Here is a 21568-nt window from a genome sequence, read left to right on the forward strand (position 1 = left end):
AAGATATGCAAAGGGTCACATAATTAGAATGCAATAGACATATACTTAGAGATTTTACTTTACTTGCTACTAACTCTATCATGGGGTGTGCATGCTCAATCACTCAGTTGTGTTGGACTCTTTGCAATCTTATGGACTGTAGCCATGGGGATGGTCTTGATCCCTGTCTCCTGTCCAATGTCAGAAACCTCTGTCCATAGTTCATCAGGCACTCTGTCTATCAGATCTGGTCCCTTAAATTTATTGCTCACTTCCACTGTATAATCATAAGGGATTTGATTTAGGTCATACCTGAATGGTCTAGTGGTTTTCCCTACTTTCTTCAACTTAAGTCTGAATTTGTCAATAAGGAGTTCATGATCTGAGCCACAGTCAGCTCCCAGTCTTGTTTTTACTGACTGTATAGAGCTTCTCCATCTTTGGCTGCAAAGTATATAGTCAGTCTGATTTCGGTGTTGACCATCTGGTGATGTCCATGTGTAAAGTCTTCTCTTGTGTTGTTGGAAGAGGGTGTTTGCTATGACCAGTGTGTTCTCTTGGCAAAACTATTGCCGGGAGCCATATCAATAACCTCAGATATGCAGTGACACCACCCTTAAGCAGAAAGTGAAGAGGAACTAAAGAGCTTCTTGATAAAAGTGAAAGAGGAGAGTGAAAAAGTTGGCTTAAAGCTCAACATTCAGAAAACGGAGATCATGGCATCTGGTCCCATCACTTCATGGGAAATAGATGGGGAAACAGTGGAAACAGCGTCAGACTTTATTTTGGGGGGCTCCAAAATCACTGCAAATGGTGACTGTAGCCATGAAATTAAAAGATGCTTACATCTTGGAAGGAAAGTTATGAACGACCTAGAGAGCATATTAAAAAGCAGAGACATTACTTTGCCAACAAAGGTCTGTCTAGTAAAGGCTATGGTTTTTCCAGTGGTCATGTATGGATGTGAGAGTTGGACTGTGAAGAAGCCGAAGAATTGATGCTTTTGAACTGTGGTGTTGGAGAAGACTCTTGAGAATCCCTTGGACTGCAAGGAGATTCAACCAGTCCATCCTAAAGGAGATCAGTCCTGGGTGTTCATTGGAAGGACTGATGCTAAAGCTGAAACTCCAATACTTTGGCCACCTCATGCAAAGAGTTGACTCATTGGAAAAGACCCTGATGCTGGGAGGGATTGGGAGCAGGAGGAGAAGGGGACAACAGAGGATGCAATGACTGGATGGCATCACCGACTCGATGGACATGAGTTTGAGTAGACTCTGGGAGTTGGTGATGGACAGGGAGGCCTGGCGTGCTGTGATTCATGGGGTTGCAAAGAGCCAGACACTACTGAGTGACTGAACTGAACTGGACTGTAGCCAACCAGGTTCCTCTGTCTCTTGAACTTTCTAGGCAAGAATACTAGAGTGGGTTGCCATTTTCTCCTCCAGGGTATCTTCCTAACCCAGGGATCAAGTTTGCACCTCCCGTGTCTCCTGCATTGGTGGGCAGAATCCTTACCATTGAGCCACCTGAGAAACCCTTCAGATACTCCACATTACACATATTTAGACATCTTACTAATATTTTGTCGTTATCTGAACACAATAATCTCTCCTAAATACTTACACCTTGAATGTGTTCCCCAGACAACAGCAACAGCTAAAGTATAGTTTGAGCATTGTTAAGTGCACGTTCAAATTTCCTGAGAGTATTGGAATTTCAAAATAATGCATGTGAGTATACATTTTGCAAACAGACTATAAAATTTGTCACTGGGGAATACAGAATTTAATTTTAAAATATCATGAAACCTTCAAAATGAACTTTCAAAATGCCTTCCAATTTTTGAATATTGACATTTTGAAAGGTTATACACTTAAAATATATTTAATACTATCGCATTAAAAATGAAGCAGATGCAGACCATCCACATATTGCACATCGGCCAGCAGTGGAAGATATGGGTGTGCGTGTGTGTTTATGTGTGTGTGTGTACATATCAAAAATACAAAATAATATAAATACCATGTGATCTGAAGTTATATGAAACACATAAGGAAATATTTTTCTTTGCAACCTATACTAGAATAATGACCAATATTTAAGCTAACCCTTACCTAGGCAAAGTGTAAATAACTCAGGAACCTTTGTTTAAAGGAGCAAAATACTTTTTTAAAGGAGAAAAGGCCCTTTTTTAAAGGAGCAAAATCTAATCACTGGTGAACTTTTTTTTCTCTTCCTAGAACAAGTACAATTACAAATATATCACTCTGTAAAGTTCCTTAAGTATCAAAGCAGCATTTACTATAAAATTTTTACGTGATGGTCTCATACACATTAATGATACATAATACTTTTATCTTTATTAATTTTAACTCAGTAAGAGGTGAGTCATTAAGGACACTGCAAACTTCCTGAGTGGAGTTGAGTTATTTTGCATCTGTAAAATTATTCAGTGTATCAAGGTGGCTCTGGTGAAGATGAGGCAATTGTATTGTGTGATGGAGCAGAATTACTCAGAGTTGAAGTTAGTCCTGTTTTTAAATGGCAAATGTGTTTAGAGTAGAATCTAAAATTCATATAAGAAAAAAAAGGTAAGATACTCCCTCTTTACAGAATTATCTGTAAAATTATATAACTTAGCCACTTTTTGTACCACTGGGTCTTGTAACCTAAATATAAAATTCTGCTTTGTCTCCTCTCCTCTCTGCCCTGGTGGTCCAGGCAATAGGACCAAGGCAAGCATCATCAATGGTGAGCTTTAACCACTTTTCCCCCCTTCCCTCCACTCACTTGCTAAAGAGCTCAAATTATTTCCCTCCCCTGCCATCAAATGGGGCTTCCTAGGTGGCACTGTGGTAAATAATCCACCTTCCAGTGCCGGAGATGCAGGAGACACAGGTCCAATCCCCGGGTCACGGAGATCCCCTGGAGAAGGAAATGGCAACCCGCGCCAGTATTCTTGCCTGGAGAATCCCCTAGACAGAGGAGCCTGGCAGCCTACAGTCCAAGGGACACGATACTCACACCATCTAACCAGAGTCCTGCACCTGATTCCTCGTCATCATGAATGAAGTAAACGGAGGAAGGTGAGAAGAGGTAGGAGAAAGAAAATACGATAGCCAGGAAAACCTAAGTAATTTAGAACGTCATGAAGTTGAGAGGGAAGAGATCGGTCCAGGAGCTATGTTTTGGTGGTAATATTTCATATTGGAGTACAGCTGATTTACAATGTTTTGTTAGGTTTACAGAAAAGCGATTCCATTATATATATATATATATATATATATTCTTTTCCAAATCCTTTTCCCATTTAGGTTATTACAAAATAATGAGTAGATTTCCCTATGCTTTACAGTAGGTCCTTGTTGATTATTTTATATATAGGAGTGTGTGGATGTTAATCCCAAAATCTTAATTTTACTCGTGTGAACCAGGCACACTTTGTTACTTGAACAACACTGTGTTCTCCAAGAATATTGGTGTAAATGCTGTCATATGTTTAATATCTATAAAATATGTTATATAAAATAAAATAACAACAAATACCCAATAGTTGTCATTTAGTAGCTGGCAACCCACTCCAGTACTCTTGCTTGGAAAATCCCATGGACGGAGGAGCCTGGTAGGCTGCAGTCCATGAGGTCACTAAAAGTTGGACACGACTGAGTGACTTCACTTTCACTTTTCACTTTCATGCATTGGAGAAGGAAATGGCAACCCACTCCAGTGTTCTTGCCTGGAGAATCCCAAGGACAGGGGAGCCTGGTGGGCTGCCATCTATGGGGTCTCACTGTCGGACATGACTGAAGCAACTTAGCAGCAGCAGCAGCAGCTAAGCCATATCTGACTCTTTGTGACCCTGTGGACTACACAGTCCAGGCTCCTCTGTCCTCTACTATCTCCTGGAGTTTGCTCAAGTTCATGTCCATTGAGTCAGTGATGCTATCTAACCATTTCATCCTCTGCTGCCCCCTTCTCCTTTTGCCCTCAATCTTTCCCAGAACCATGGTCTTTTTTCAATGAGTCAGTTTTTTGCATCAGGTGGTCCAAGTATGGGAGTTTCAGCTTTAGCATCAGTCCTTCTAATGAATATTCAGGGTTGATTTCCTCAACAATTGACTAGTTTGATCTACTTGCTGTCCAAAGGACTCTCAAGAGTCTTCTCCAACACCACAATTCAAAAACATCAATTCTTTAACACTCAGTCTTCATTATGGTCCAACTTTCACATCTGCACATGACCACTGGAAAAACCATAGCTTTGACTAGACGGAGCTTTGTTGGTAAAGTGATGTCTCTGCTTTTTAATGTGCTAAGCTTATCATAGCTTTTCTTCTAAGGAGCAAGTGTTTTTTAATTTCATGGCTGCAGTCACCATCTGCAGTGATTTTGGAGCCCAAGAAAATAAAATCTGTCACTGCTTCCATTTTTTTCCCCTTCTATTTGCCATGAAGTGATAGGACCAGATGCTATGATATTAGTTTTTGAATGCTGAATTTCAAGCCAGCTTTTGCACTCTCCTCTTTGACCCTTATCAATTATAAAAAATCTTGGTCATTGTTGCAAGATAAAATAACATTCTTTCTTTCTTTTAATGTGGCTATGACAGGTCTTAGTTGCAGCACGTGGCATCTAGTTGCCTGACCAGGGGTTGAACCCAAAACCCTTGCAGTAGAAACATGGACTCTTAACCACTGGACCATCAGGGAAGTCCTAAGACAGTCTTTCTTAATGAGATATCATTCTTTCTCTTTTCATCAGGTCAATATACTTCATCCTCCAATATTCATAATATACAACTCAAAAGCTCTTCTTAGAAGATGTTCTCAACAGCCACTTGATTTGCACATCTGTTTTCCACCATAGTTCTCTCTGGGTATATCTATCTATGGTCACTCTTACCAAAGTTTGTATAATTTATACTGATTTATGTATTTCTCTCCCTGACTAAATTCTTTCTCTATGAAGACTTCACATAAAAGGGACATTTAATAATTGGTTGTTTAATTGAACTGAAATCTCTTCTCCTTGCCTTTTATTCTAGTTTACATTCAATTTGAGTTCAATCCACTTTGAATCATGATTCTTATTCTCTACCAATTCTAAGATTTTATTGATAGTTAATAATGCTTTAACGATAAAGGCAAACATTTGCTTTATGCCAGTCTATAGGGCAGGTCTCTATGTGTTGAGATGGATGTATTATTTCTTTAAACACTTTTTAACTATCCAATGAGAGGGACTGTTTCTGTCAAAGAAGAAGTAGACAGAGATGGAAAAAATGAGAAAAATCACCCAGTAAGTGCAGGAGATGAGATGGACCCCAAACATGCTCTCTAATTCCTCCTGGATAAGTACATCCTCCTCATCCTCTAAATATCTTCTCTCTTCTCCTCTTGGTCATTGCAAAAGTTTTTCTGCATCGTAATGTCAAGAGAAGAGTTCCTAGAAAGATCTTACCCTCAGGTTGAATGGTTTTAAGAGTATTTGTTTTCGTTTAACCCAGTGTCTCCTAAACTTGATTTATCATCAAAACTATTTGAGGTTCTTTGAGAAAAAAAAAAAAAATTCTTGAATTCATCTGCACAGAATCTGTTCTGAATCTGTTCAGTTGAGGACCAAGAAATCTGTTGTTCCTAAAAATTCTCAGAAGATGTCAGTCAGTCAGTCAGTCAGTTCAGTTGCTCAGTCGTGTCTGACTCTTTGCAACCCCATGAATCGCAGCAGGCCAGGCCTCCCTGTCCATCACCATCTCCCGGAGTTCACTCAAACTTACGTCCATTGAGTCGGTGATGCATCCAGTCATCTCATCCTCTGTCGTCCCCTTCTCCTCCTGCCCCCAATCTCTCCCAGCATCAGAGTCTTTTCCAATGAGTCAACTCTTCGCATGATGGGCCAAAGTATTGGAGTTTCAACTTTAGCATCATTCCTTCCAAAGAACACCCAGGGCTGATCTCCTTTAGAATGGACTGGTTGGATCTCTTTGCAGTCCAAGGGACTCTCAAGAGTCTTCTCCAACACCACAGTTCAAAAGCATCAGCTTCGGCGCTCAGCCTTCTTCACAGTCCAAATCTCACATCCATACATGACCACTGGAAAACCCATAGCCTTGACTAGATGGACCTTTGTTGGCAAAGTAATGTCTCTGCTTTTGAATATGCTATCTAGGTTGGTCATAACTTTCCTTCCAAGGAGTTAGCATAATTTAATTTCATGGCTTCAGTCACCATCTGCAGTGATTTGGGAGCCCAAAAAAATAAAGTCTCACACTGTTTCCACTGTTTCCCCATCTATTTCCCATGAAGTGATGGGACCAGATGCCATGATCTTCGTTTTCTGAATGTTGAGCTTTAAGCCAACTTTTTCACTCTCCTCTTTCATTTTCATCAAGAGGCTTTTTAGTTCCTCTTCACTTTGTGCCATAAGGGTGGTGTCATCTGCATATCTGAGGTTATTGATATTTCTCCCGGCAATCTTGATTCCAGCTTGTGCTTCTTCCAGCCCAGTGTTTTACATGATATACTCTGCATAGAAGTTAAATAAGCAGGGTGACAATATACAGCCTTGACGTACTCCTTTTCCTGTTTGGAACCAGTCTGTTGTTCCATGTCCAGTTCTAACTGCTGCTTCCTGACCTGCATACAGGTTTCTCAAGAGGCAGTTCAGGAGATGTCAAGATATCAACAATTCTGGGAACCACAGTGGTTTCATTCTCAAAGACTGCCCCTTAGGCTGGCAGGAGAAGAAATCAATGCATCCAAGAGGCCCTCAGTTCAATATGGGAAGCCTCACTTTATTTTTATTCAGAGGTGACTCCAGATTTTGTGGATCTGAAATTATTGCAATTTGGAAGGGAACCTTTTTAAAAAATCTCTAATGTTAGTAAATTTTACTAAAACACATGACTAGGAAACCAATACTAAAACACATGACTAGGAAACCAATCCTAAAAGAAGTCGACCCTGAATACTCACTGAATGAACTGATGCTGAAGGTAAAGCTTCAATACTTTGACCATATGATGCCAAGAGCCATCTCATTGGAAAAGACCCTAATGCTGGGGAAGACTGAAGGCAGGAGAAGCAGGGGACGACAGAGGATGAGATGGTTGGATGTCATTGCCGACTACATGGACATGAGTTTGAGCAAGCTCGGGGAGATGGTGAAGGATAGGGAAGACTGGTGTGCTGCAGTCCATGGGGTCATGGAAAGTCAGACATAACTGGGCAATTGAACAAAACAAGATCATATACGGAAATTCTAAATAAAGATACATTAAGGGTAAAATTAAAACAAATAACATTTTGGAGACTCCTAACATGGATGAAATTGCCTACCCTTGATCATAGCAACTCATCATCAAGGTAGTTAATCTATCTGAAATAAAGATTTCAGGGAGTTCTTTTCCTTAACACTTGAGATCAATTTGGCATAAACTGATTCCTATTCTTAGCATAACCGAGAATATCTTATTCTTAGAATAACCATCCTATTTCTGGGTAAATTTATTTTTTATAAAGTCTCTGCTTAATATACCATTTTAAATTTTGCCAGGAAATATACTTATGGATCCATAACCCTCAATAATATACTTTGTGGAATAATTTCTTAGAAATATATTTGAAGGATTCCTCTTTACCCCACCTTCACCCAGGCCAGCATTCAGATCTTCATGAAATGAGCAGACAGTATCAGAAGGTATTCGCCTACTGTCTCCATTGGCCAGTGAGATATCCCTGATGGTAACACTTTTCCTTATACAGCGGGAGGGATGGATACAGGATGTGCCATTTCTTCAACACATGCTACAGATTACTATACAAATGTAAATAACGTGGTTCCAGACCCTATAACTCAAAACTCAATTTGAGCAGTAACTCCTCTTAAAGGTAACACATTCGTAAATTCAGTAATGAGGAAAAAATGGGACTAGAGCCCTTCCTGACAACTGTGGGTGAAAACACTTTACCTAGCCATGAACAGCTTTTAGACTGGGTCCTCTAGCCCTGTCTCATTCACAGACTCTTTCCACAAACCCCATATATCTTAGCCTCAGTAGCACAGAGGAAATCTTGGTCTGCTTGAAGAAGTAAGACAGTTTTAATAAATCACAGTCTTACAATAATAAACACAGGAAATCTCTGGAAAATTGAACATCTAGTTTTATTTTTTTTTCTACCCAATACCCTGTCTTGGCTGCTGCTGCTAAAATGGTCTGACACCATACTCACAAAACTTCTTAAGTCCAGAAGCCTAAAAACTAATTTGGGCTGGTGTATAATTTCCTGTGTTTCCTTATTTAACATCATCTTTGTGTTCTCAGGGCCTCTATAGCGCCCTCTAAGGAAAGGAATGCACAAGCTTCTCAAGAGTGATCTGAGCAAATAGCATAATAACCCCACACTCTTCTACTGTGAATGCCTGCAAGGCATTTTCATCATAATCTATTAATGCCTACAAATACTAATTTTTAAATTATAAAATAAATCCAATCCACCCAATGGATCTGTGTGTTATAAACTGGGAGACCAATGCTCCAGACAGAGAAACCAGAATCACCTTATTCCTTAACATCCCCCCACCCCCCACTGCCGCTACCATTTCCTAAGGCAAATATAACAAATATGCATTAGTGATTCTTTGTTCAGGTCAGTTACTTTGGGGACCACCCTCCTGGTCTTCCCATGTCAAAACAAGTCTCAAAGTTCTCAGTATAATTTTCTTTTCATTCAACTGTGTTGTCTCTCATATATCATGACTTTGTGTTTGTTAATAACACTGTCAATGGTGTTATTTCTCATGCATGGGTGCAGAAATGCCTTTTAAAATATTGTGCCTAACTGTATTCATTCTGCTGCTGCTAAGTTGCTTCAGTCGTGTCCAACTCTGTGCGACCCCATAGACGGCAGCCCACCAGGCTCCCTCATCCCTGGGATTCTCAACGCAAGAACACTGGAGTGGGTTGCCATTTCCTTCTCCAATGCAGGAAAGTGAAAAGTTAAAGTGAAGTCGCTCAGTCATGTCTGACCCTTAGTGACCCCATGGACTGCAGCCTACCAGGCTCCTCCATCCATGAGAATTTCCAGGCAAGAGTACTGGAGTGGGGTGCCATTGCCTTCTCTTGTATTCATTCTGGATGACTGTAAATGGAGTTGTTCATCTATACTTACACTTCCTTCTGGAAGCCCCTCTGCCCACAGTGGAGAGCTGTGCTGATAAGAGGGGAAGACTGGGTTGTTTGAGGGACATTATCTTACTGGCAAAAAGAGTTGTAGCAAAAGGGTTCTTAATACCCTGGCAAGCAATGCCATCAGGACATAGCCTATAAGATCAAACTGCAATGATCTGGCCTCATATGGATCTGAAAATCCAGTAAGCAGAAGAGAAGACAGACCTTGAAAAGACTGAACAGACAACCTCTGGAACACAAACTGCGTAACATATTCTGATTACTAAGTTCTAGTTTATTACAGTTGACTTACAGATATCCACTTGGTTTGAGTGATTTTATTTCCATTACCCTTTTTAACTTTACAATTGGCTTATTATACAGATAATGCTATCAACCATACATTATTCAACATCTGAGTTCAACAAAGAATTCAATGCAGTAATAGAGACAAAAAGCAGTGGATGGGTGAATAAATGAATAGAAAGAATCCAAGGCATAAAGAAATGAAAATACTTTGCCAAATCATATCAGAAACAAGAGTCAGCTCTCAGACATTCTACTGGAAAATATGCATGTTGTTATTTCTAAGCAGATACAGTGCTGTCACTGAAAGCTCAAGAAAACCTGAAACCTGGAGGACGTGGGAAGAAATAATTACTTGGGGATTACTAAGAGATGTGTTTCTTATTATAATCAGTCTTGACTAAGAACAGTGTTACAATTTCTTCATGGTTCCACATCAGAGCAGTACAAGGTCTGGAGTAAGTTGTATTAATTTTCTCAAGTTGTTAGCATGGATTTGCTTCAATATGTTGATATCTCAAAGAATGGTTCATTTAGTAGTTTGAAAAGCAAACAGGAATGTGAGAGCCTAGAACAATTAAAGCAGCATAACTATAACCTATGACCTGTTGCCATTATAAATTTGAAGCTGTCCGAGATGTTTATAAAACGAACAGCATTCTTCAAAACGACGTCCTATATATTGACAATGAACAAACAGCCAAAATTCATAGACATTACAAAATATTCTATTATTCTAAAAATATAATTCTAATTAGCCTTCAACTTGATAAATGGAATATTCAAGATAAATGAATTTGGATTAAATTTTTGTTTTCTTAGAATTTTTTTTCACTATTTTTTTTTTTGCTACATTATAATACTGTATTGGTTTTGCCATAAGGCATATAAAAGTAAATGCTTTATATTTACTCTAGGTGAAAAACTACATATTTATATTCCTTTCACTTTATCAAATGTAGAAGAAGTGAAATGTTAACATATGTATGTCTCATTAATGCGTAAGTTTTAAATATAAAACGTACCTACTGTTTAATATGATTTTTGGAATGTAATGTGACTTTTAACATTTAGATTTATCTAATTTCCTATGTTCACTACATGTTATTCCTGTAGAACTTTCCAGCAATTTAACCAGGCAATATTAGATTTGTGTGCATGCTATGTGCGTGTTTGTGCATATCTAAAAATTAGGAAAAAGTACTTTATTTTTATATTTAAAAATTAACTGGACTTATAAATCTTTATAAACATATCAACAAAATATGTCTTTTAAAACCATAATCAATTTAAAAATAATTAGTATATGGTTCATTTTCAGTGTTCAATGTACAAGGATCATGAATTCTTACAAACAAGTGCTGCTGCTTGGCAGCCTTAAAACTGATGATTGAAACAGTCCACATTTAGTCTTAACACTTTAAACCTGGTTTTCACTAACGGCCATGACTCATCCCATGAGAGTGGCAACCATGACCCAGGAAATGTGTGAGTTCCTGGGAGCCTGGCCCACAGGACAGACTGCTTCTCTTCAAGTGGACGCGAGTGGCTTAGTCAGGATCCATACCAATGGAGTTAGTTTTCACCAAAATAAGACTGACAAACTAATCAAAATAATGAAGAAAATACTGTTAAAAAGTTAGAATCCAGTCTTTCTGTGCCAAACTGTATCTCTATTCAGCTTTTATGTAATTTTATTATATGCTAGACCTTTCAAGCTGTTGATGCATACTGACAAGTCTATGAAGCCCAATTTTAATGTAATGTTAATCACATACAAAAATATAATTTTTATATGATCAAAATGCCTTTGAAAGTTTCTTTCTTTCATGGATTAACTTAGAGAAAATTTGATAGATTCAAATAAATAAAAAGTGAGATAAAGTATTTGAACATTTTGGGTCCTTTTTCATAAATCTAAGAATCAAAAAAAGACAAATTGTTAGTCAAAATGAGGTTGATAAGATTAAGTCACTAGAAAAGCAGTGTATGCTGAGCATAGTAAATCTTTGAGCAGAATCATAGCTTGTGTCCTCATGGAGAAAAAGTAAAAAAATATTGAATTGTACCTTCAGTGTGAAAAAAAAATAAAATCTAACTAGTAGAATTGCAACGTTAATGCTTTTCATTGTAAGCTTTGCTTTTTGCTCTGCACACAGAAGTGGAATTACACCTTAAGTAGAGAATAAGTTACTGGCGAATGCCAAGTAATATGTACAAGGCTAACAACTCATTTTCCCCCAACTGTTTTGCAAAGTAAAAATGGAAAGCAAAGTAAAAAAGAAAAAAAATATTAGTGCCCACAATCCTAATAAATTTTTTTCATATTTCTGATTCTTTTTCCTGAGAGAGACAAAAGTGTTAAAAAAGATCTGTGACTATGCTTTAAGCAATCTGCATACCCTCTGTAATAACAGTGGCAAATGAGGTAACTGTAGGATGAAACAACTTTAAAATGTTGGATTTCAGGTTAACCACTCCAGTACCAACCTGAATCCCAGGTAATGAAGCACAGTTGTCTATTGGGAGTGAGCAGGGGTCAGGTAAGTACTAGCAGCCCTGAGAGTGCTAAAATCTTTTGGAATTTGGGGGTTTCAGAATGCCCAGCCTGCTTTTCTCTCAAGCCTGTTCTTTCATTATTCATAAGGAAAAGCACATAGGTAACTAGGTTAATTATTAGATCATTTGTAAAGATACAAGTGTCACAGATTAGAAAAGTGCTCCAATGGTATCCCCCTACACATGTGTTCCTCTGCAACACCCCACCCCAGTCAGGAGGTGGCATGGATCCCTCCCTTTGCAACTGAAAGCCTTTGTAGCTACATCAACTCATACAGTATGGAAAAGTGATGCTAGAAAATTTATAAGGCTTGGCTATAAAGGGCACACCATTTGTGCTTGCCTCTTGGAACCTCTGCAACTCTAAATCACCATGCGATAGATGCAAGGCTGCCACTCCGGGAGGAAGTCCAAACCAGCCTATGTGGGTGAAAGGGCTCCTGTGACCCCCGGAAATGGGAACTGCGGTCTTATAAATTTCATCCTCTCTGGGCCAAAGGCAGAGGTCAGCTCCTCGGGGAAACATGCATGAGACTCACAGAAGATGAAATTACCCTGCCAGGACACTGTGCCGTATAAACAGAGGCGTTTGGAAGCTCTCCCCAAAAGCTCTTCACATAAGCCCTGCCACTTCCCCTCTTGCCCTGGATCTCTCTCTCTCCTCTTTCTCTCTCTCACACACAAGACACACAACTTCTAGGCTCAATTACCCGCTTCCCTGCCTCTTCTCCACACAACCATCCCCCTCAGAAAAAAAACAGAGCAAGGAGAAGCAGCCAGGGGGCGCGCAGGAGCAGAAGCAACAACCACCCGCATCTCATCCAAGTACATCTAAATCTTAAACTTCAACCCAGTAAATGTGTTTTCATTCCTAACAAAGAATTAATTGTCTCACACACTAAAAGGAGGACAGGGAAAAGTTTACACATTCCTTCTTGCTTACACTGTGTTTGGGCCATATTTTTAAGTGTTAGACTGATTTGTAAATAATTGTTACAGCCTTTTATGTGTATTTCTTTCTACTTTTATAGAGAAAAGCTATTTCTGCCCTTTACTGACCCACCTATTCCAACAGTTAAAAATTAACTAAACAGGGAACAAATATTTATAACTGAGACTTTGCATGTGACAGATATAAACATACAGTGTCTTGTACCTTTCAGGCATTTTTATTTTTAAATAAATGGTATTCACTCATATGAATGAACATGTTTAAAACCAAATGGCTACATTAAAGACAATGGAAAACTCAAGTTCACTTTCAAAAATTATTGCATTTATAATGATTTACATAGCTCATTACTGAGAGTTCCATTCCAAAGTTTCAGTAAACCCATAGAGTTTTATAAACACATTTTTTTCCCTACTGTTACTGCTGTTCACTCTGTTGAAGTAAGGAGCTACGTGGACTCATTTCAAACATCCTTAGATTATATGTCACTCTAAGGAAACCCTTTTTCCAGATAAGTTGTAAAGAACATGTATTTTTTAATGACAGGTATTTTATCATCTCTGGCCATTTAGATTATAGGTGTGGGATCCTGTTTTATATGGCAGCCTGCTACCGTGGAACTTTTCTTTCAGCTGCTTTAGTTAGAAAAGCTGCTGCCAAACAAAACAGTAAGAGGGAAGCTGTAAAAATGCTTTAAAATGCTAAAAAAAGAAATAAGTGAGCAAGCAGCAATCTAAACATAAACCAGAGGACTCTTCCCATGACCCACGTTTAAGGGAAAGAAACAGAAGATGCAGAGAATTAACACTATACCAATTTCAAGCCACACTCAAGATCTTTAGAGGAATTAGAAATTATTCAGACAATTACACGTAAGCTGGTACACTAAAATTATCCTGACATAAATTTCAGATGTTCTTTTGAGTTAGACAAGCCTGGTGTCATGATATTTTCTCAAAAAAAAATGAGGAGTTATAGAATCTGGGAAAAAAAAAAATATATATATATAGGTAGATGTATAACTGAATCCCTGTGCTATATACCTGAAACCAACCCAACACTGTAAATCAACTATATGTGAATAAAAATAAATTGCTTTTAAAAAATGAGAGGTTATAATATAAAACTTCAAATTATCATTATAGGTTATTTCTCTTGATTTAAGGCCTTTTATCATTACCATCAGAAGAATGAAATCTACAGCGTTACATGATGAGATAACCTCCAACAACAATAACGGAAATGCCAGTGCAGGAGACATAAGAGACATGGGTTCGATCCCTGGGTTGGGAAGATCCCCTGGAGGAGGGCACAGAAACCCACTCCAGTGTTCTTGCCTGAAGAATCCCATGGACAGAGGAGCCTGGCGGGCTAAGGTGCATGGGGTCACAAAGAGTTGGACATGACTGAAGCGACTTACTGTGTGCACACACACACACACACACACACACACAACAACAACAACAACAACAATAGAAAAGGCTCCATCACAAAAACTTAGTAAAATCTAGAATCCAAACGTGACTATGGGAGATCAAATTGCCAAAATGGTATGGTCTCAGTCCTGCCCTTTGAAAAACTCTTGATGTATAGTAATAAGTAACCAGTATAACTTTGAAAGTTCAATCTGATATTATCTTTGATCCAGGCACACTGTTCTTTTACAGATAGAGCAGTGATTTATTTAATAAAAACACTTCTTTTTTCGTTTGTTTGTTTGTTTGTTTGGAATGTATGTAACTAGATGAGTATTAAAAGTGAAATATATAGCATATTCTTTAATATTTGAAGGATGAGTAGCTTTACTTTTTCAGACTGGAGTCCAACCCAACATTTAAACTAAATACATTACTTCAATCGTTAAGAAAAAGGCTGTTTATCCCAGAGAAAGCAACTGACTTAAAAGGAGCTGCAGATAAGTCAGTCAATTGTCTGTTAGTTAGACTTTCATTCAGATAACACTGGTGAGGTAGTGGGAGCCAGGTGCCCTGGGCTCTGGCCATCAGACAGGGACCCACTCACGGGCTGTATGCGTAACCCGCCTGCGCTGCAGGCATCATTGCCGGGACTGCCAGGGTTCAAAGAGGTTCAGTCACTCACTCCAGCTCCAGGCGGGGCACAGACTGGACCCGGTACAGAGGAGCCTCTGCTCCGCACAGCTGTCCTCGCGGGCCGGGTGGGGAACTCTGTCCTTTATCCAGTAATACTCTGAGCCAAATGCTGAGTTCATGACCTCTCAACAGCTTAAGTCCTGAATCCACCTCAGAACCAAGCCCAGAATGAATTGTATTATTTTACGGTCCTATCACAGGCACCTACTTCCTGTGAGGCCAGAAGGCATTTTCTCATTACTGCTCACAGAGGGATGGCCCTCCCTCTCTTTTGCTCCTTTGTTCTTGTAAGGAGCTGAAGAAGAAGAGCTGCCTCCGTGCAAGGGGCTCTCACCTCCTTCTTCTCAGTGGCCCTGGGTGTGTCCCAAATTAGGCTCAAGAATAACCCACCAAGCAATTTCCAGTACAGTGGAATGAGATAATTTCCTGAACATCACCACAGTCAAGAGACAGCTTTACAAAACCATTGGGGAATAAGTCTCTTGAAGAGATACTGATGTTGTAGTTGGAGGTTATCATCATGTTGGGCTTCCCTGATTGCTCAGTTGGTAAAGAATCCACCTGCAATTCAGGAGACCCCAGTTCAATCCCTGGGTTAGGAAAATCCCCTGGAGAAGGGAAAGGCTACCCACTCTAGTATTCTAGCCTGGAGAATTCCATGGACTATACCGTCCATGGGGTTGCAAAGAGTCGGACATGACTGAGCAACTTCCACTTTGACTTATCATGTAACTCTGAAGATTTCATTGTTCTGATGCTAATGAAAAACACAAAATCTAAAACATCATCTTGGTGGGTCATCATTAATGTTACCTGTCCTTCATAAACCTTACTCTGAAGTTATACCAGCCCATCTAGTTTCTCTCCAACAATAACCAAATACATGAAAAGAGCACTAACTAAACAAAATACATAGGCAATGTCATGAAGACTTAAAAGATGATAAAAAGTCTCACATGATAGTAAATAAAATAATAATAGCTCACAGTTTGCAAAATGACAATGTCAAGGAAATAAGTCTAGTCTCATTAAGCTGTTTGTGTCTTCCTAAGGAAATTCTCTGTAGCCTTTGTAACACAAGATCAAATACACGAACAAAATTTAAGAGTCACCTGTCCATATCAAAGGATGGAGTCATGTGTTATTATGATTTCAGGCTAACAGGTTCATTATTCATTTCATAGTATTTATTGAGCACCTACTTACTAGGCACCAAGCAATTGGGGCACAGTGACAGTCAACAGAGACACGGTCAAGATTTCTTTAGCCCTCGTAGTCTGGGAAGCAGATCCTGAGACAGCATTTATAAAATATATATATGATTATAAATGGTGGCATTTGGGATGAAGAAAAGTCATTTTATTTTAAGGATACATAAAGGAACCCTGATATTTGAATATCAAAGCTGTGAAAACTGATGGATTACTATTAATACTATTATTCATCCTTTTGTGGTCTCTGTTGTTTCCAACACCTTAAAAAGTACTTAAAAGCTTTTAATATTTTAAAGCTTTTACACCATTTGTTATAATTGAAAAGCAAAGCAGAAACTGAGATGTACATAAGCAAGCATAAATGAAGCATGATTAGATATAGAGGCAGGACACGAGCAGGGACAAGAGGCAGTTTGGTTTGGTGGAAGCTTCTGCAAAAGGAAGTAGAGCCACACAGAGAGGCCTTGAACCCCAGGCTAGGTTCCCAAACTTTTTCAGCAAGGAGAAGGGAGCTTATAAAGAGCTGAGAATGTGAGTTTGAAGAGGCTGGCATTTCTGGGAGGTTTTCTTGGAAACAATGGGCAAAATGCAATAAAGGGAGAGACAGTGCTTACAAATATCATTTAAGAGAATATGCCAATAATTAATCCATAAGGGTATGGATTCCTAACCCATCCATGGAGTTGAAAAATAAGAGCTAGGTATAGGCTACATAAAAGCAGAGGCATTATTTTGCCATTAGTATGTATGTAGTATGTATGTATGTGTAGAGACATTACTACATAAAAGCAGAGACATTACTTTGCCAACAAAGGTCCATCTTGTCAAAGCTATGGTTTTTCCAGTAGTCTTGTATGGATGTGAGAGTTGGGCTATAAAGAAAGCTGAGCGCCAAAGAATTGATGCTTTTGAACTGTGGTGTTGGAGAAGACTCTTGAGAGTCCCTTGGACTGCAAGGAGATCCAACCAGTCCAACCTAAAGGAAATCAGTCCTGAATATTCATTGGAAGGACTCATGCTGAAGTTGAAACTCCAATACTTTGGCCACCTGATTCAAAGAACTGATTCATTGGAATAAACCCTGATGCTTGGAAAGACTGAAGGCAGGAGGAGGAGGGAACAACAGAGGATGAGATGGTTGGATGGCATCACCGAATGGGCATAAGTTTGAGCAAACTCTGGGAGTTGGTAATGGACAAGGAGGCCTGACATGCTGCAATCCATGGAGTCGCAAAGATTCGGACATGACTGAGCGACTGAACTGAACTGATAGGCTATATTAAGGAGGAAGAATTTGGGGTCAGTAACTGACTAGTTATAAAAGACTCTTGAGAATTCATATCCAAGATTCCAAAAGGAACAATGGGCTATGAGCATAAAGTAGGATCAACAACAAGTATGGTTTTGAACCCACTGAGTTTCAAGTGCTAATAGCATGCCCAGCTATTGAGTTAGTCAGAGTTCCAAAAAATAGCAAGGAGAGATAAGAAAGCCTTCCTCAGCAATAAATGCAAAGAAATAGAGGAAAACAACAGAATGGGAAAGACTAGAGATCTCTTCAAGAAAATTAGAGAGACCAAGGGAACACTTCATGCAAAGATAGGCTCGATAAAGGACAGAAATGGTATGGACCTAACAGAAGCAGAAGATATTAAGAAGAGGTGGCAAGAATACACAGAAGAACTGTACAAAAAAGATCTTCACGACCAAGATAATCATGATGGTGTGATCACTCACCTAAAGCCAGACATCCTGGAATGTGAAGTCAAGTGGGCCTTAGAAAGCATCACTATCAACAAAGCTAGTGGAGGTGACGGAATTCCAGTTGAGCTATTTCAAATCCTGAAAGATGATGCTGTGAAAGTGTTGCACTCAATATGCCAGCAAATTTGGAAAATTCAGCAGTGGCCACAGGACTGGAAAAGGTCACTTTTCATTCCAATGCCAAAGAAAGGCAATGCCAAAGAATGCTCAAACTACTGCACAATTGTAATCATCTCACACGCAAGTAAAGTAATGCTCAAAATTCTCCAAGCCAGGCTTCAGCAATATGTGAACCATGAACTTCCAGAATTTCAAGCTGGTTTTAGAAAAGGCAGAGGAACCAGAGATCAAATTGCCAACATCCGCTGGATCATGGAAAAAGCAAGAGAGTTCCAGAAAAACATATACTTCTGCTTTATTGACTATGCCAAAGCCTTTGACTGTGTGGATCACAATAAGCTGTGGAAAATTCTGAAAGAGATGGGAATACAAGACCACCTGACCTGCCCTCTGAGAAATCTGTATGCAGGTCAGGAAGCAACAGTTAGAACTGGACATGGAACAACAGACTGGTTCCAAATAGGAAAAGGAGTATGTCAAGGCTGTATATTGTCACCCTGCTTATTTAACTTCTATGCAGAGTACATCATGAGAAACGCTGGGCTGGAAGAAGCACAAGCTGGAATCAAGATTGCCAGGAGAAATATCAATAACCTCAGATATGCAGATGACACCACCCTTATGGCAGAAAGTGAAGAGGAACTAAAGAGCTTCTTGATGAAAGTGAAAGAAGGGAGTGAAAAAGTTAGCTTAAAGCTCAACGTTCAGAAAACGAAGATCACGGCATCCGGCCCCATCACTTCATGGGAAATAGATGGGGAAACAGTGGAAACAGTGTCAGACTTCATTTTGGGGGGCTCCAAAATCACTGCAGATGGTGATTGCAGCCATGAAATTAAATGACGCTAACTCCTTGGAAGGAAAGTTATGACGAACCTAGATAGCATATTGAAAAGCAGAGACATTACTTTGCCAACAAAGGTCCGTCTAGTCAGGGCTATGGTTTTTCCAGTGGTCATGTATGGATGTGAGAGTCGGACTGTGAAGAAGGCTGAGCACCAAAGAATTGATGCTTTTGAATTATGGTGTTGGAGAAGACTCTTGAGAGTCCCTTGGACTGCAAGGACATCCAACCAGTCCATTCTAAAGGAGATCAGTCCTGGGTGTTCTTTGGAAGGAATGATGCTAAAGCTGAAACTCCAGTACTTTGGCCACCTCATGCGAAGAGTTGACTCATTGGAAAAGACTCTGATGCTGGGAGGGATTGGGGATGGGAGGAGAAGGGGACAACAGAGGCTGAGATAGCTGGATGGCATCACCAACTCGATGGGCGTGAGTTTGAGTGAACTCTGGGAGATGGTGATGGACAGGGAGGCCTAGCGTGCTACAGTTCATGGGGTCACAAAGAGTCCAACACAACTGAGCAACTGAACTAACTGCCGGACTGAACTGACTAACTAGATATAGAAGACTTTGGAGAATTCAAATCCAAGATTTCCAAGGGAACAGTGGGCTACGAGCATAAAGCAGTATCAACAATGTCTGCTTTTGTAATTGGAAGCAAACAGAAGGCAGGACCCTAAACTACTATTGAGAGTCTTATCCCCTACTCATTTTACTGAACCATACACTCTTGGATGTTTAGGATGAAGTTCCAAACAGCTTTTAAACAATCAAGTCCAAGTACCTTTTTAGGACTTAATAGGTATATTTCATTAAAGATGTTTTTTATTTAATCACATCTAAGTGTATGGGTTTCCCTAATAGCTCAGTTGGTAAAGAATCCGCCTGCAATGCAGGAGACCCAGGTTTGATCCCTGGGTTGGGAAGATCCCCTGGAGAAGGAAATGGCAACCCACTCCAGTACTCTTGCCTGGAGAATTCCATGGATGGAGGAGCCTTGTGGGCTACAGTCCATGGGATTGCAAACAGTCAGACACGACTGTGTGACTCACATTCACTTTCACTTTCTTTTTTTAAAATTAATTAATTAATTTATTTTTTATTTTACTTTACAATTCTGTATTGGTTTTGCCATACATTGACATGAATCCACCACGGGTGTACATGCGTTCAAGTGTATGGACTAATATTTTATAAGAATACAGAAAACTGGCAATTATGTCAAGTTAACATCACACTGTATATCTCGCTATTCACTAAATCTTTCACTAAAGTGAAACATTCTAGTCACTCAGTCATGTCTGACCCTTTGTGACCCCATAAACTGTAGTCCCCTAGGCTCCTCTGTCCATGGAATTCTCCAGGCAAGAATACTGGCGTGTTTAGCCATTCCCTTCTCCGGAAGATCTTCCTGACACAGGGATCGAACTCAACTCTCCCGCATTGCAAGCAGAGCCTTCATTGCCTGAGCCATCAGGCGTATGAGCTAAAATTTCATAAGAATATAGCAAACTGGCAATTATATCAGGTTAATATCACAATGCATACCACGCTGGTCACTAAATCTTGGCAATCCAGTTAAAGAATTATGGACTCACATACCTGTGGTACCCACCTAGAAGACACAAAGCTTGTCACTTCTATTACAGACAAGCCAGTTTGGGAAAGTTGATTGATAAATTCAATTTTTATATCTGTAGGAACTATAACCTAAGAAAACATTAAAAATTACATGTTATTTGCATAGAGTCTAAGGCACATAAATAAGAAACTCTTAACTGAAAGTAAATACTATTTAAGATGTATAAATTCAAGTAGCTACTGAGAACAAACATAATCATCTAATATATGAAATCCACATAAGCCTTTAGACTCTGAGTAAATATTTAGATTTAACATTTTAAATAAACTGTGTAAAATAAACATCAAACTACCTTTTCATTCTGCAATCCATCCCTAGGTCCAACTTCTACTATTTTAACATATTCAGGGAATCCGGATAGCTGGGCTGATTCCTGAAATGGAAAATACAAGGAAAGACAAAGAGATAACTTATGTCATCAAAGCTGCTTATATGAAAAGTCAAACAATTCCACTTTGTTAAGATTAAGTTATCACCCTGGAAAATTAATAAAGGTAAGAAATCAATACAATGATATAATGCAAAATACAAAGTTTATGCTATTAACTACATGAAATCATTTTTTTTTTTTACAGTCCAGTAATAGCATAATTGGGCATCCCTGGTGGCTCAGCAGTACAGAATCTGCCTGGGATGCAGAAGGCAAAGGAGACATGGGTTCAATCCTTGGATCAAGAAGATCCCATGGAGGAGGGCATGGCAACCCACTCCAGTATTCTTGCCTGGAGAATCCGTGGACAAGAGCCTGGCGGGCTACCGTCCATAGGGTTGCAAAGAGTCAGACACAACTGAAGCGACTGAGCATGGCGCAATAGTCTAATTACGATTAAAACTCAAAAGATGAACTTCAAAGATAAAAGTGTGAAGAAGATGACTTAAGATCTAAAGATCAAATCTGTTGAGTAC

The 21568-nt window shown here is 39.3% G+C and overlaps 1 protein-coding gene across 1 annotated transcript in view; it reads right to left on the reverse strand.

Annotated features, from left to right (window-relative positions):
* Window positions 1-21040, reverse strand: part of HMGCLL1 (3-hydroxymethyl-3-methylglutaryl-CoA lyase like 1) — a 121967-nt gene extending 100927 nt beyond the window's left edge. Inside the window, exons 1-2 of the mRNA XM_040249185.1 lie at window positions 20955-21040; window positions 20623-20730 (exon numbers count right to left, since the gene is read on the reverse strand). The gene's annotated coding sequence lies outside the window, so the exon portion shown is untranslated. The remainder of the gene's footprint in view (window positions 1-20622; window positions 20731-20954) is intronic.
* Window positions 21041-21568: the final 528 nt, after the last annotated feature.

The sequence above is a fragment of the Oryx dammah genome, unplaced genomic scaffold (genome assembly GCF_014754425.2).
Source record: "Oryx dammah isolate SB20612 unplaced genomic scaffold, SCBI_Odam_1.1 HiC_scaffold_11, whole genome shotgun sequence".
Lineage (NCBI taxonomy): Eukaryota > Metazoa > Chordata > Mammalia > Artiodactyla > Bovidae > Oryx > Oryx dammah.